Source organism: Podarcis bocagei (assembly GCF_964188305.1).
Source record: "Podarcis bocagei genome assembly, chromosome: Z".
In the NCBI taxonomy this organism is placed as follows: domain Eukaryota; kingdom Metazoa; phylum Chordata; class Lepidosauria; order Squamata; family Lacertidae; genus Podarcis; species Podarcis bocagei.
Window position 1 is genome coordinate 38,171,893 of NC_138140.1, and position 15,838 is coordinate 38,187,730.

The 15,838-nt window shown below is 41.2% G+C and overlaps 2 long non-coding RNA genes across 2 annotated transcripts in view; one reads left to right on the forward strand and one right to left on the reverse strand.

Moving 5' to 3' along the window:
* LOC308578900 overlaps window positions 1-15,838 on the forward strand; it is a 753,836-nt gene that overhangs the window by 365,241 nt on the left and 372,757 nt on the right. The window lies entirely within an intron of this gene.
* LOC308578379 overlaps window positions 1-15,838 on the reverse strand; it is a 29,347-nt gene that overhangs the window by 5,084 nt on the left and 8,425 nt on the right. Inside the window, exon 3 of the long non-coding RNA XR_014003910.1 lies at window positions 6,103-6,243. This is a non-coding gene — a long non-coding RNA (uncharacterized lncRNA). The remainder of the gene's footprint in view (window positions 1-6,102; window positions 6,244-15,838) is intronic.

A 15,838-nucleotide genomic window follows, 5' to 3' on the forward strand; every position in this document is an offset into this window, starting at 1 on the left:
TTTTTTCTTGGAAGTTTCTTAGTCTTAGTTTATTTACTGACCTATATGTTCCTAACAACTTTAAACTGATTATCCTAACTATCTATCTGACTCCACCTAACAGTTCCTCTCACTCTCTCACCACACAACTCGACCAACCCACAGACTTATATCCTCCCTCTTTCTTCTCCAACTCTCAACTGACTTCCACACAACTCCCACTCTCACTCCTCCTATCAGTTTCCACTAGCCAATCACGCCACACTCATTTAACCCTTTCCTTATGACCCACCTAGGAGGCAAATGCCACAGTAGCCAACTCCCAAGAGACTGTGATCTACTCACAAAGACTGGCAGTGATCTACCCCCTTTTGGGGGGCTCAGGTCAAACTTGTTGAGCTTCTTTTAGGGAGGAGGGAAGGCCTGTTTTTTTTGGGGGGGGGTGAAGGGCCAAAATGTTGAGCTTTTTTTAGGGGAGCCAAAGTTGTCCAGCTTCTTTAGGGGGAGCCACTGATCTGCCCGTGATCTACCACAGACGTCCAGTGATCTACTGGTAGATCACGATCTACCTGTTGGACGTGCCTGCTTTACACCAAATCAGACCATTGGCCCCCACCAAGTTCTGTATTTCCTACACAGCCTGGCAGGGTTTCAGGCAGGGATTTTTCCCCAGCCCTACCTGGAGATACTGGGGATTGAACCTGGGACTTTCTGCATGCAAAGCAGATGCTCTCCACCACTCAGCTACAGCCCTTTCCCACTTGTGCATTAATGTAAAACCAAGCACTGTTATTTATATCTCACAGGTGTCATTATTTATATCTTTGGTGGAGGGGGCATGCTTGCTCCTCCACCATGTCAGAATAGTGCTGGTTCAGTAAAGTCTGTGAACTAGATTTTTGTTTATTGACATCTCCCTCTCTCTTTCTTTCTTTTTTCTAAAAAAAAAAAAAGATTTTCTCTCCTTCCATTATAACAACAGTATCAAGTTCTGGACAAAACAAGATTAGCTGTAAAACTTTGGGGAGGAGATAGAATGCAGTTGTGAATAACTGTACAAAGGTTAATATGGATGAGCTTGGAGGATCATTTACTGTAGCATCTAAAATTAAAAAGAGAAAGAGAGTGTCTAAGCTGTTCTGGTATCTGTGTAACCTAATCAGCTGCTCTTTATCCATGAATTGTTGTTTAATTAACATACTGTACAATAAATGTCTTCTTACATCTAAATTAAGTGCTTATTTGAGAAGCTTAATTTGCAGTGTTACTTTTAGATTACTGATCACCCATAAATCATCTGACAGTATCTTTCCCTCCTATAATCACAAAATTATTTTTATGGGTATAGACTAAGCAGAACAGATGATAGATGGATGTGAAGAGTAGAAAGAGATTCCAGGTGGTAATGGAAAATAAATTAATAGCTGTATTCCATACTCTAGTGATTCTCCTTTGAGATGTGGTTTCTTATCCAATTTCCACTAACATTTAAAAAATTGCTATTCTGCTCTGGTGGCTATAAAATGTCAAGTAATATATTTGAAAGTTTAAGATTAGTTTTTGCACAATGAACTGGGGGTGAGAGAGAGTGCTCCATTTGGAGATTTGTAATAAATATCTTTTAAAAAAAATAGTAGCATCCGTGACTAATCTACAGATATTTCATATTAGCATATTACTTTTGTTCTTAGGCTTTACATGTAAATTTTGGAAGAGGGAATAAAAACCAATTTTTTGACTGACATACTGTAGTGTGTAACCACCCAATGCAACTTGGATACAATTACAGCTTGGGGAAAATTCAAGTGCCCTTCAGTTTTAGCAGGGCTTGGAGGATTTTACAGAAAAGTAAAATATGTGTACTGTTTCAAATTCTTGCCATACTTACATACAGTGTGCCTTTCTTTAGCATGCTGTTATGCACTCTCTGGCTTATATATAATAAGAATGCTAAACTAGCCATGATACAGCAATTTGTCTGGGGGCTGCTGTTGTAAATCCCTCATTTACACGCTAGTCCTCAAATGTACACTTGGATGTCTATCCCATTGCTTCCTGCACAATCTCCATGTCTGCTTGTCTTAGAGAGTAGCTTTGTAATGGATTCTCATTGGATTTTTAAGGTGATGCAGTAGCCCAGAGGGAGAACATTTATTTTACATGCAAAAAGTCCCAGGTTCAGTCCTTGGCATCTCCAGCTAGGGCTGTGAAAGAACTCTGCCTGGAGAAATACTGCCAACCAGTGTAACTTGATGGAACAATAATCTGGCTCATTGTAAGGCAGATTCCCTTTGGTTGTATCCAATGCTAGCTCTAACTTTGTTGGGCATGATCTTATGTCCCAGATGTTACTCCATAAAGGACAGTGCATCCTCAGTGGTACAACATCTGCATTGCCTGCAGAATGTCTCAGGTTCAAACTCCACCACTTCTGCCTTAAACTCTGGAGAGCTGCTGTCAGTCTTTGTAGACAATACTGAGCTAAATGGAACAATGGTTTGATTTGGTATATTGAAGCTTTCTATGTTTCTGTTGAACATGGCACATTCCAAAGCTTTGTGGAGTTCTAATCATTATCATTGTGTGCTCAGCACAGTCCTCTACCTACATATAAATATCACCAATCAAGTTGATGGAAAGGGCCCTAGCACAATAGCAGACTAGAATGCATGTTTTGCATGTAGAAAGTCCCCAGCTTCTCCACCAAAGGAATTAGGTTGCAAGTGCTGGAAAAGACACTTAACATCCAAGAACCTGCTGCCAGTTAGAATATGTAGCCAGTTAGAATATGTAGACAAATCTGCATGTTGACTCAGTATTCTAGGAGTAGCCAATATGGTATCATCCAGATGTTTTGGACCATAACACCCATCAGTCCTAGCCAGCATAGTCAATGAGTAGGTGTCATGGGAATTGTGGTCCCCAGCATTGGGAGAATGACACATTGGTTATCCCTGCCATATGTTGGTTTATCATAAAGCATCTCTGTAAACTGGCTACAACAAGAACACATGATCTATTAAAATAAAAAAAGCTAAGGAAGGGCTGGTTCACAAGAGCCATTTCATCATTTTATGACTGCAGTGTCTGTCAGAACTTTCATATTGCCACAAATGCAGTGCTTTGGGGAACATATAAAGCTGTTATACCAGGTCAAACTTGCCTAGTAACATCTATTCTGACTGGCAGTTCTCCAAGGTCTTGAACAGAAGTATTTCCTATCACCTGCACCCTGATTCTTTTTTATTTAAAAGGAAGATTTCAGAGACTGCCCCTGGGATCTTCTGCATGCAAACAAGGTGCCCTACCATTGATCTATGGTCTCTCCCTTCTCCTGAAAAGTCATTTCACACATTCAACAGTGAGCCATCAAATGCTATTTTTAACCAGGTGATGCAAGGCAGCATTCACAAGCCATTTTCCCACTCAAGAGCCAATGGGCCATGAGCCCAGTGTGTGCTCTTGAAATGTTTCCATGGGGAAAATGTTTGTACCATTCAGTCATCTAGAAAACTAAAACCTAGGGTGTGGGTTTTTCTTATCAGGGAAGCTTGCAAAGGGAGATATGAGAAGTACACTATCAAATCCTTGGCCTTTCCTGATTGGTGTCATAAGCAAAGGCAATGTACAGACTCCCTCCCACATATCTAATTTTTGTTCCCATCAGCACAGTTCAATTACCAACCAACCCATCATTCCATGTCTGCTTTATTGATACCTTGATGCTGGAATTCCAAGGAGAATAACAGGTTTCAGTGGTCTGAGTTCACAGGCAACATCCATGCAGCAGGAAATGGACTATGGAGGTCATATGTATATGGGGTGGCACTGGGGTATGGCTCTATATCTAGTTCATACTAGAGTTGTGCATACGTGACACCATGAAATTCTCCTTCCTGTTTGTGAGCAGAGAATCCAGGGGAACCATTTTACTAACATTGTCAAGGCAGACGGCAGGGGGGTCGGGTGGGCCAAGAAACAGTTACTTAAAAGGGCAATGACAACAACATACCTCCTTTGTCCCCTGCCCACTATCTATCTATTTTTGCTGTCACTGCAACTTTGTTGGCAGGCTGGCCACCATTTTCTACCTTCCACAATGCCCTGGAACACCATTGTGGGGCAAAATTTTGGCCATCACAAATGTTGAAGAATATTTACAGAAGTGCAAAAGGGGCCTCAGTGGCTGAGAAAAAGAAATATCACACGCAAAAAAGTATTCAGATAAAATTCTGCACAGTTGTAGCTCATACAGATTATACATCTGATTAGATTTGGTCATAATGAGAGTACTGAGAGTCTGAGGCTCATGCTCTGGTGATTACTACAGTCTTGTGCCAACTGCTGTCTCCTTTTCTTTTTGTTCTGAAGCATCAATTAGATTAAGATTTCATTCTTCCAGCTGCTTTTCCTTTAACATGTGGCATGGATATTTCTTCCTCGTTAAGTTAAATTTTATCTGTCCTCTCTATAATAGACACCTCAGTTGCTTCCTTTTTCAGTGAATGACTGGGAAGGTAGGAATGTATTGTGTCAATTGTATATAGAAGACTGGGCTCAATGTTTTATTTAAGTGTGCGATTGCTGGAGTTATGAAGTGGATAGTCTTTTTTAAAAAGAAAGGAAGGAAGGAAGGAAGGAAAATGAAGATGGATATGAATATGAATATGAATATGACTATTTAAAACATTTTCCGGCTATTGCTAAGACAGTTGTGAAGTAGCTGTTTCCCTGTGACTCCTTCCCACTTCTCTACCTTTATGAGGTCAAAACAATATGGTCAGGGCCAGCCCATGCCTATATCCAAAAGCAGATGAGACCTCCTCTTTGGCTGTAGAAGACTCTACCACCAGCAATAGGACACTAGGACCAAGGATATGCCTTTGTTTGTGCCCTGGGGCTGTCTCCTTGAAATATGCCCTATCCTGATGACAGAGGCCCAAAAGCTTAGCTCCAATCCCTCTAGAATTAGTACCAGGACCATAGGAGCAGAGAGAGTGATGACACTGCATCAGAATGAAAGTTGCAGCATAGTTCACGAAGCACTATATAGTCTATCTACGAGTCCTTCTCAGGAGGTAGCAAGGTTCATACTCTGTATGAGGAAGAGCTGAGACAGCAGGGGCAATTATAGCTATTCACTTGTTGCACACAACCTCCATCTTAGACAGCTTCTCAGCTGTTTCTGTACCCCCTGCCTTGGAACCTAGCGTTGCCCTGATGGACATCTCTTTAGCCTTTCCACACCATTAAGGGATGGAAGTAATCAGACATGTACATGGAGAGTGACAATGGTTTACATTTGAGAGCTTGTAGAACTGTGCTTGTAACAAATGGAAGCCATTTTCTCTGGTGTTTAATATCTTTTGTATTTCATGGCTGTTTGTTATTGTGATCAAGGTATACTGAATAACCTTCTCACAGCTAGTAGGGAGGCATCCCCATGGTCAGGTGTGTTTAAGAGTATGGGGGAAATAAGATAACCAACTTAGTTCCCACATTAAATTCCACTTATAAGAATCTCTCCAACTACCCAGTCTCTAGGAAGAGCTCTTCAGGGGATGTGAGAAGGCTGCAGTAGAAACAGGAGCTCTAATTGTCCCATTGTCCACACAGCCCTTTAGATCCTATTGGTAAATAGTTATTTCCTCTTATCTCTATTATCTTCTTGGCTCTGGCAAGGCCATTTGCTGTTGCACAGGCATGCTTTAGGAACCATGATAAAGAGATGGTAGAGTTCTTGCAGTCATAGAATAGGCTGTATGACTACAGACTGCAGCTGGAAGATTACATTTTTGAATATTTCTTTGCATTTTAAAAACCCTCTTTGCAAGTAGAAAACTGCTTTCTCAGACCAAGGAGTGGGATGAGCCAGAAACATTCTCCCCTGGAATGCAGAAAGCTCCCTTAAACCAAACCATTAGTCCATCAAGTTAGTGTTCCCATTAGAATGACTAGTTAAACCATAGGGGTTTTTCTTTTCTTTTCTGGGAGATGATGTATTTTTCCATGGAATCTTACCCTGTCATAAGAGCCTCTGCAATAAAGCCTTGGAGAAATGATTACTCATGTCATCACATGCAAAACCCAAAGAGAGATGTAAGATTCAAATGTGGAAGATACCTTTAATGCTGTTTTGTTTCTCTTATCCATGGACCCTGTGGCAAAATCTTTACTATCCCTGATTGAAATTGGGTGAAATTGATGAGCGCCGCAACCCTGGAGTCGTCCACGACTGGACTTAACGGTCAGGGGTCCCTTTACCTTTAAGTATAAAAAATGCTGTCATTGCTTTAGAAAATGCAAGGAATAGAGCACCCGCTTTAAATATACAGGCACCATACACAAGACAACCAAACAATGCCTGAACTTTTCTTCAACTTGAAAACTGGTTATTGCTTCCAGTCAAAAACAATCTTTCCCAGAGTTTGCCACGTTACAAACAGGCTCTCTAGGCAATGATAAGGGAGGTGGAAAGCAGGGTTTCTGATCCAATTTTTTTTATTGATAATCTGTGAACCGGATATAAACAAGAAACTCATCATTAATTTTTATTTTTCATGAGCTCACTAAGGTGACCATTTCCCTACCTGCAAATTTCTCATTTTAATCCTGACAACTTGCCTGAAAGAAAGTGCCTACTGCCCATTACATTCACCGTTCAGAGGATTTAAAACTCCAGAGGGCCCTGTTAAATTCCACTTTATGTTGGCATAAGTAGCTGCAATTGTGTCAGTAATTTACATTTAGGGAGAGTTGAAGTCCTTTTTTCCCTCTCTGTCCTTGAAATGATAAAGCTGCTTAGTCAGTGTAGAAAATTCAGCTAGGCTAATGCTTTTTCTCTCTCCCTCCTCTTGCTTCTGTGAGATTGTCTGCATTTTTTTCTTAATGATCAAATCAAGACTGCGGACTCAGTCCTAGGCTGCAATTACTGGGGTTTTCTTGAGGAAGGTACTGTAGGTGATGTGTCCTTGGTGATGACTCCCTCAATAAATGTAAATGTCAAGGGTATGAATTGCAGTGGTATGAACTGATCACTATGGAACAGCAATGCCAATTTATGAACAGGCTTCTTTGAATTACTGTTATTGTTACTATTCCTATTACTGTTATTATTATTCTGTCAGTATCAACATTGTCGGTTTATACCACCTATCCAACCAAATTATCTGGGCAGTTTGCAATTAAAACCTTAAAATAAATAAATCACGAAAGCAAAAACTCAAGCTCACTACCCCACCCCATCCCCAACCTAAAAGGTAAGGGCAAAGGGACCCCTGACAGTTAAGTCCAGTCGCAGATGACTCTGAGGTTGCGGTGCTCATCTCGCTTTACTGGCGAAGGGAGCTGACGTTTGTCTGCAGACAGTTTTTCCGAGTCATGTGGCCAGTGTGACTAAGCCGCTTCTGGCGAAACCAGAGCAGCGCACGGAAACGCCGTTTACCTTCCTGCCGGAGTGGTACCTATTTATCTACTTGCACTTTGACGTGCTTTTGAACTGCTAGGTTGGCAGGAGCAACAGGAGCAACAGGAGCTCACCCGTTGCAGGAATTCGAACTGCCGACCTTCCGATTGGCAAGCCCTAGGCTCAGTGGTTTAGACCCAGCGCCACCCACATCCCTACCCCCAACCTAAAATAAACATAAAACATGTAGCAACAGAGAACTCACATGTAGCAGAGATCATGACTACAATGCCATTAGACATCATAAGACAGATCCAGAGAAAGGCAATGGGACATTTGACAAAGACAGCTCTTTAACAGCAAGGTTTTTGGGAGACTCCAGGGTCACCACTGAAAACCCAGCTCACGTAGTGACACCCCCCCCCCCGATGTTCTTGGACTCCAATTCTACTCATTCCTTAACAGTGACCATGTTAGCTTGGGCTGACGGGAATTATTATGTAAGAACATCTGGTGGGGATCACATTGGCTCCCTTTGCTCTAAGACAATGGCATACCATGGATTATTTTATTTCACTTTCAATTTCCAAAGGTCTTGGGACCTCCAGATCAACTGAATATGGGCAGTTTACTGCCAAATGGGCTGTGTGTTTGCAAAAAATTCCAATTTGCATCCCAAATTAATGTGCAGCTCTGAACATAATGACTGACAAAATAATTGGCAAAGAACAGAAAAGAATGCATTTCAAAATTCAGCGCTGAATGATACTTTCTAAAAACTTGTGTGGGTTAAAATACGGACAATGTCAAAAACTGAATGTCAAAGCACAGTTTGGAATGCTGTCTTTGGAAACATGTTTTTCACTTTCTTTGGAATGTCTAAAATAGCTAAGGCACTTTGGAGCACAATCTTATAAGTATCTACTGAGATTTATTTTTGTGCTGTTTTATTAAAATATGTATATGCCATTTGTTATACAGACATCTCATTTTGGCATTCAGTAATATCAGAAAATATAACACAAATGGAAATCATTAAAATGCAGTAAAATTCTTAATTTAAAAAAATCCTTAAAATATTATAAAGGTAGCCAGGAAAAGCCATGGTAAACAAAGGGTTGTATTCAAATAAGTTATTTTCAGTGTAGGGTCATTGAAATTAATGGGTCTAAGTTACTGATGTCCATTATTTTCATGGTTTCTACTCAGAGTAGGTCTAACATTGGATAAAGCCCAAATACAATTGCAGCATGTGTCAATGTAAGTCCCAGTGAATTCAATACAGCTTACTTGTAGGTAAGTGTGTATAGAATTAGAATCTCATCTCCCTAGATTCATTAACACTTATTGCAAATAAATAGCATGATATTTCCCAGTGTATTTTGGCTTCCTAAACTGGTCGCCTTGTCAATATTCCAACATGTATCCAGATGGCACTTCATATGACCTAGTTCCTGTTTCTGGAGATTTTTCAGGATATTATGAAACGGAATCCGGACACATGTTGGATTTTTCACAAAACTCAATAAACTCTAATTTCCAGAAGAGTTAATCAGATTTAGGATTGCATCTCAATAACTAGTAAAGATTCCCTATTTGTTTTGGATGTATAATATGTTGGACCACTGTTCTGAAGCAGCTGGCCTGAGGGTGGGGGTTATTTTTTTACTGACTTTTTCAACATGATATGAAGAAAAAATGTATGCAGAAGAAAACAGCGGATCAAGATAAATTAACAAAGGGATCATGTCCCGTTGTGACAGAAAAAATATACAGCATGATCAAAGGAAATGAAGGTCATCATATAAGTTGAAACTATAAGGACACAAAATGTATTTAGTCAAATGTGTCTTTCCAAGGAGATTGATGGCCTGATGTGTGTGTTGGAAAGACGTCAAGATTAATATATGATGCAAAAGGAAACCAAACAGCAAGGCATGCTGTTTGACCAAGGCTCTAGAGAGCCAAGCCTGATGAGTCCATTTCTCTTGAAGAGCTAGGTGCTATATGAGTGTTCCGCTTTTGAAGCAGTGCAGCTGAGCATTTTTAGACAGCTACTTAAAAAATTAATGTGTTTGTGCGAGAGAAGTGGGGAGATTGTCCTTTTTGAGTGACCTTCTCTTAGTTATTATTAAAAAAAATCTCCAATAAATCTTTAACAAATGCATGGCTTTTTCCAGTTTAAATAGTTGCCCCATGTACACTTATTTGAGTAAATCCAACTTGGACCTAAACATGCAGAGGGTCAGTGATAAATTATGAATATCCAAGAGCCATGATTCTGAAACTTACTGTGAATAGCATTTCTCTAGCATATTCCCTCCCTTTCCAAAATTCTGCATGGTTTTTCCATGCAATACCATGGAGAAAATGGCCTGACGGTTCAGATGACTGAGCTAGCCCCTCTATTTCAAATAAGAATTTATCCAGAGTAACAGTGTCTCTTTAATTTTTTGTCTACATGCACCTGATAATTGTGTGTGTGCATGCAATCTGAACAATCCATTCTAACATACATGTGAAATTCTTTTTCCTTGCACAAAAAACTATGAGATTTTACCTTCCAGCAACTGCTTTTTAAATTTATTCTGTGACATGTTTCATGTCATGTTATGTCAAGCTGCATCTGTCAAATCACATTAGCTGATGTAACACTGTATGATGTGAATGAAACAACCTGACAAGATACATCACAATAAAGTACTTTACCTAGGACGTTGTGAATGAATGGCTACAGGCCATGGAGAGTCTTCAAGCACTTATTTTGCCTGTGGCAAGGAAAATTCAAGCTTTTCCATTAAACAAAAAACAAAACAAACAAAACCATTTACTTTATGAATTGAGTACTGTTCTTTGCGTCACAAGACTCTTGCTTGACTTTTATACTTAATCGGCATTTTTTATGAGAATTCCAATGTGAAATATTCAGCCCTAGTTCACGAGAACCGTTCCTGTAGCCTATTCTCCCCTGTAGTCTATTTGCTTTGTTCTCTCCTGTAATAGCTTGCTTCTTGCAAGTTGACATGGAGCTATATCTAAATACTTAGACTTTCAAAGAAAAAAAAGATATGCAAGTATCTAGGGAGAGTTCTAGACAATGTTAGTTCTGATGGTTCTTTTAAATCAGGTTCCCCCAATCTTTTGGAGTTACTGGGGCCACTTTGCTCATCGCTCCACTCAACATCTGAAAATGATCTTCAGAAGGTTGCCCAGAATAGAATATGGCTCTTGTGTTGAGAGGCCACCTCTGCTCTAAAACTGTTTTAAACAGTTACATATCCTCATAGCTAATCATTTCAAAGTTGCAAAAAAACAGTTTCTTGCAGCTATCAAATGCCTGGGTGAACAGGAATGTTTTACAATTCTTGCTGAAAGTTAGCAATTGGTTGCACCTCACCAGGGAAGGCATTCCATTACTGGGAAACTAATAACAAGAAGGCTCTGTCAGAAGGCCAAAAAAGCGAAATACAGTGGTACCTCGGGTTACATACGCTTCAGGTTACATACGCTTCAGGTTACATACTCCGCTAACCCAGAAATAGTGCTTCAGGTTAAGAACTTTGCTTCAGGATGAGAACAGAAATCGTGCTCTGGCGGCGCAGCAGCAGCAGGAGGCCCCATTAGCTAAAGTGGTGCTTCAGGTTAAGAACAGTTTCAGGTTAGGTACAGACCTCCAGAACGAATTAAGTGCTTAACCCAAGGTACCACTGTACCCTTAAGCAGGTAGATCTTAGGAGCGTAGGAAGCTGCCTTATACCAAGTTAGTAAGTGGATCCATCTAGTTCTGTACTGACTACACTGACTGGCAGCAGTTCGCCAGCGTTTGGGGCAACCCGCACCTGGAGGTGCAAAGGATTTAAACCAAGGTGTTCTGGTTGCAAAGCTCTATCAAAGAAGCTAGAGCCCTTCACATCATCTCTTGTCATACCTGTAGCTTCCTATTTTCTCCTGGCATCCCTTGTGATGGGATTGTCCTACAGGGCAATCACTACCCACTTCCACTGAACCACCTTCCAACCTGGCATAGAGGGAGCTCAGAGGCAAATTTAGGGGAGCGTGACTGGTTCAGTCACCCTGGGCACGGAGCCCAGGAGCATCGCTGCGGTCGCCACAACTATGATTTAAATTATAGTGTGAGAGGCGGAGGGGTGCCACTGAAATCTGATATCCCAAGGTCTGTCACTGGGGAGCTTACAATAAAAGAGAATGTGGCAGACACGGGCACTCCATCTTATTTTTAGCTGGGCTCTTTTGTGTCTGGTCAGACTGAGCGTGCCACTAAAGAGCACTCCTTTTCTCTGGTTTCTGTTCTCCCAATTCCTCATTTTTTCAATCTTAAATTCAGCAATTTGCATTTTTTTTTTAAAAAAAAGAACTTATGGAAATTTCTTTAAGAGGAAACTTTTAATATCCAATTTTGGCTAATATACACAGTTTTGTAGACCATTATATATTGTGCCCCCATTTTATATTGCGCATGACCGTGTGTATGTGCCGCACCGGGAAATAAACAAATAATTTGATTTAAACCTGGAAATGGCAGGAGAGAGCTGAAGAGCCCTTGTGCCTCAACATGAGACCCTCCCCTGAGCCCAAAGAGAACTTCGGTGAGGGTGGAGGAAGCCCCAAAGATACAGGAGGCACAGCCGAACTTTAACAACAGCTGAGACATACAGTGGCACAGCAACAGATGCCACTTTCCTATGCATCCTCCAGTCTCCTTCCAGCCCCAGAGTTTCAATTCTAGTTGTGGATATTTTTGGATACTATATTCTTTGTCTGGATTAGAGAGAGAGAGCAGCAGAGAAGGCATTTAAAGGGTGCTTAGAGGGTGCTCCTCACTTACACGATTTTCACTTACACACACAGGGGCGTGGGATGTAACCCTCCATGCATTTTGTGTGTGTGTGTGTGTGAAATTGACGGTATATGCCTATTTATGCATACTTTATCCTAGTAGGTGCGTTTTTGTACACATTACTTAGCTGGAGAACTGCCTTGCAAAATTCAGAAAAGCGTGAATTTCAAAGAACGGCTGTATTTCAATTTGCATATTGTTTCGGAAATTGTGAATTTGGTATGATTGCTTTAAAAAGTAAACTCCGTTGATTTCCTTCCCAGTCTCCATACAGCATAACTCCCAACAGTAACTACTCCTTGATTTTTTTCTCCCCACCCTGCATTTCATACTTCTTCAGTTAGGACATAAATAATTTAAGGAAGGAAGGATGAAACTCGGCTTCAACATCTTGCTGGCTTTTCTCTGCCATCATGCTGGGGCGGGGGGAGGATTGAAGAATTTTTATTTGTATTCTAAATGTCTCTCTGACTCCAGTTCTTATTTGGCTGTCTGTCTTTGCAGCAGCATGTAAATAACAAAATGCATTACTGTAATATAAACTTAGGGAAGAGAGGATGAAATATTTTGGGTAATAAAATTAAATCCTCTTTGCCACTTCCATTGTATCCTGCTAGTGCTGGAGAGTGCAAATGAAGGGAAGAGATATCTAAAGCTGAAAACACTGTATTTAGCTTTTAAGAAGTGCCAAATGGAAGCCTATAAAGCCCTCGGTTATATCAAGGGTTCCTTTTGTGCTGCTTGACGTGCAAATCTGCACAAATTAACGGAGTAGATTTTTAAGTTTACATATTTTGGAATCTTAAAATAGTTAGATTGATTTACACTTGGAAATATTCAATAAAGAAAAGCCTGAAGGCTATTAAAAATAATAATAATCTCCAGCTGTTGTCCTGTCATTTTGCTTTATATGAAAACAAATGACTAGACAAATGAACAAATTAATCCATCTTTCTCCAATAACAGGCAATCTGGTGTGCGTATGTGCTTTAAATCATGCAATTGCTTTTTATTAAGTTGAAAAGGAAATAAACTACGTCTAATAAAGCATAGTGGAAAACTTACATAATTCACACAGGAAGCTGCTGCAGCAGTATACTAATGAGACTTATGGTGCAATCATTTGCAGGTTTGCTCAGAAGTAACACCTACTGTGTTCCCTGGAGTTTACTCCTTAGTAAGTAGGCTTAGGACTGCAGCCTAGCATTCCAGCACTGTACTGTACAGACTTCCCTGGAAGTACAGTGGTACCTCGGATTACAGACGCTTCAGATTACACATTTTCGGGTTGCGTACCGTGCCGAACACAAAGTGCTAAATTGCACTTTGCGCATGTGCAGAAGCACCGAACCGCAGCCCGCGCATGCGCAGATGCGGCGCGGTGGGTTGCGAATGCTGCGGGTTTCGAACATGCCTCCCGTAGGGATCACGTTCGCAACCCGAGGTTCCACTGTAAGTCCTTTTGAACGTTATCGAGCTTATGTATGAGTAGATTATACTCTTACAGTTTTGTAGTGCTACAGTGTTTAATGCAAAAGACCATGGCTCAGTGGTAGAGGATCTGCTTTGCATGCAGAGGGTTCCAGTTCAATACATGGCATCTCCAGATAGGGCTGGGAAAGACCATGTCATGGAAATCTGGAGAGCCACTCCAAATCAGTGCAGATAATCCTGAGCTAGATGGATCACTGGTCAGTGCAAGCCCACTTCCTAGGTTCCTATAATACTTGTGGCAAGGGACACGGGTGGTGCTGTGGGTTAAACCACAGAGCCTAGGACTGGCCGATCAGATTCAGGTTCGAATCCCCGCAACAGGGTGAGCTCCCATTGCTCAGTCCCTGCTTCTGCCAACCTAGCAGTTCAAAAGCACATCAAAGTGCAAGTAGATAAATAGGAACCGTTCCGGCGGGAAGGTAAACGGCGTTTCCGTGCGCTGCTCTGGTTCTCCAGAAGCGGCTTAGTCATGCTGGCCACATGACCCGGAAGCTGTACACCAGTTCCCTCGGTCAATAAAGCGAGATGAGCACCGCAGCCCCAGAGTCGGTCACGACTGGACCTAATGGTCAGGGGTCCCTTTACCTTTATAATACTTGTGGCAGATAAAATATTGCAAAACATAAAAGTAAAAATGAGTGGACAGTGTTTAGGACACTGCCCTCCCCGCAAGGACTTGCAGCTATCTCATCCACTTCCTAAGTGGCTCAGAAGTTAGTAAGATGTGTCTTCAGCTGCTATCCACACCTCCCCCCCATTGAACAACAAAGACAATACATACAAAGATAAAAGCAAACAATAAGAACAAAATAATATAAGTCCAACACAAACTGCTTTTGATAATAAAGTCCAAAGACAAATAAGAATACAGAAGTGAATGAAATGGATACAATTATAAAATTGTAAATGAGATATGAAAACAGCCTTACATTATACAATGAAAAATACAAGACAAGACAGTAAGAAGGCATTGCACATTTAATAAATAACCCCAAACAGAAGGATCAGTGCCAGTGCTAGTCACATGAAGATTACATACCAAATTCTCTGAAATAACAATGACCATGACTTTATTGAACCAGTTATGTAGAGTACAGCATGAAGTGCCTTTCCAGCCCTGAGCAATGACTAATTGAATGGCTACAATAAGATATGCAACTGTTTACATATAAGAGCTGCATTCCCTTTATTAAAATAGAACACATAGTTTAGGGTCCAGAAGCAATCTTTTACCTGATTTTTGTAATTGCTTGTTTCCAGTGCCTCTCCATAACTTTTCACCTGATGGGCAGTGCCATGTGATGCTGGGTGGGTGTGACCAGCTAGCCTTACACAGGGCAAGGCTGGTGCCAGATTCCATAGCTGGTGGAAGGAACAGATATTCCTGAGGGTGGGTGGGAACAGCGAGAAAGATCTAAACCCAGTCTATCTGTCCTACATGGATAAGTGAAGAGAGAATGGCATGGAGCTCCCAACAGAGAAAGAGGAGGGAAACTTCTGCACTCAGCTCCTCCTTCCAGGCTCCAAAACACCATCTGGCTGGCCACTGCAAGAAGGGGTTGCTGGACAAATGAACACTTGGCCTGATGCAACAGGGCTCTTCCTATGTGCTTAACTGTAGCAGGCAGAGAGATGAAGGCATATGGGGAGGTGGGTGGGTGGAACATGGACAGCAGATATGACTCCATAGTAGCCAGATTAGGAGTCATAGCTATGACACTGCATAGTGGATCCAACCTAACAGTACTGAGTGAAGCCGCTTCTCAGCCTAATAGAGGTCTTTTAAGATCCCATTTAATTTCCTGAGCACTTGCTCTTTCTTTTTGTTAGGACTCCCTGTTCTTTCATATGAAAGGGCTAGGTACCACTGGGATGACAAAGACCTGCTCACCTGGTGGCCACCACTGAATGGGACCCTGTAGTGCCAGTCTCCCAACAGCTAGAGAAATGGAGATCTGACTCTCCACAATCTCCTCCTCCTCTATTGACCCTCTCTAGAAATACAAAGTTTCTGTGGTATATAAGCAATAGAACTATAGCACAAAACTAAATCAGTTTTGAACAATTTACAAGAATCCTGCTGTTCACCCTAAAAAAAAGTA